This window comes from Aethalodelphis obliquidens, unplaced genomic scaffold (genome assembly GCF_003676395.1).
Source record: "Aethalodelphis obliquidens isolate GAN/ISIS:26980383/991018 unplaced genomic scaffold, ASM367639v1 scaffold25, whole genome shotgun sequence".
Lineage (NCBI taxonomy): Eukaryota > Metazoa > Chordata > Mammalia > Artiodactyla > Delphinidae > Aethalodelphis > Aethalodelphis obliquidens.
In genome coordinates, this window is record NW_020837969.1 from 33,544,761 (window position 1) to 33,545,536 (window position 776).

Consider the following 776-nt stretch of genomic DNA (forward strand, 5'->3'; position numbering starts at 1 on the left):
TCCTGCACCTGCACAGTGGACTGTCCTACGATCATGTATGGAGGAGGCTTGACCAATCACTCGCACCTACATGTATGTGGATGCCGCGTTAGCCATTTAGGTACCACCTCCATTACTTTGCAACATTCTGGGGGCAGTACGTTGAACCTGTATTTTTCACCCATTTGGCAAACACCTGCTTCTCCCCTCTTTCCCAAATCACAGCTGAGTTGCTGTGGGGACCTCCTCACAAGGTGAGTAACTCACTCAGGGGAGTCGGGGCGCGGACAGAGCCACTGAGGTCCCAGGGCGTCCTTGGAAGAAGGATGGCCTGGGGTGGTCTGGGGAGTTGCCGTAGAAGCAGGCTTGCTGCTGGGATGCTGGCTTCTGGAGTGCTTCTTGCGGGTCAGTAGGTGCTTGCCTCCAGGACTTACCAGCCTGTGCCCACATACAGTCTGTGTCCCCAAATCTCTGGGATGGGGACCCTGGGCATTCTGCTGGCCGGGCAGTAGAAGGAGTACCAGGCGCCGGAGGACTGGTCTCAGCTCTGGTCCTGCCCTGCCTCAGCCGTGGGAGCCTCTGCAAGCTGCGTGGAGAGACGGCCTCCTCCAGGCGGACACTGTTGCCTCCCGTCTCCTTCATTATACCGAGAATTGGGGTTCAAAATACCTCCCCCTCCCGCAGAGGAGCGCTGGAGCACTTGCAAGTCAAGGGCACTTGTGGCCCCGAGGGCCTCTCTCTCTCTCTCTCTGTGTGTGTGTGTGTGTGTGTGTGTGTGTGTGTGTGTGTGTGTGTGT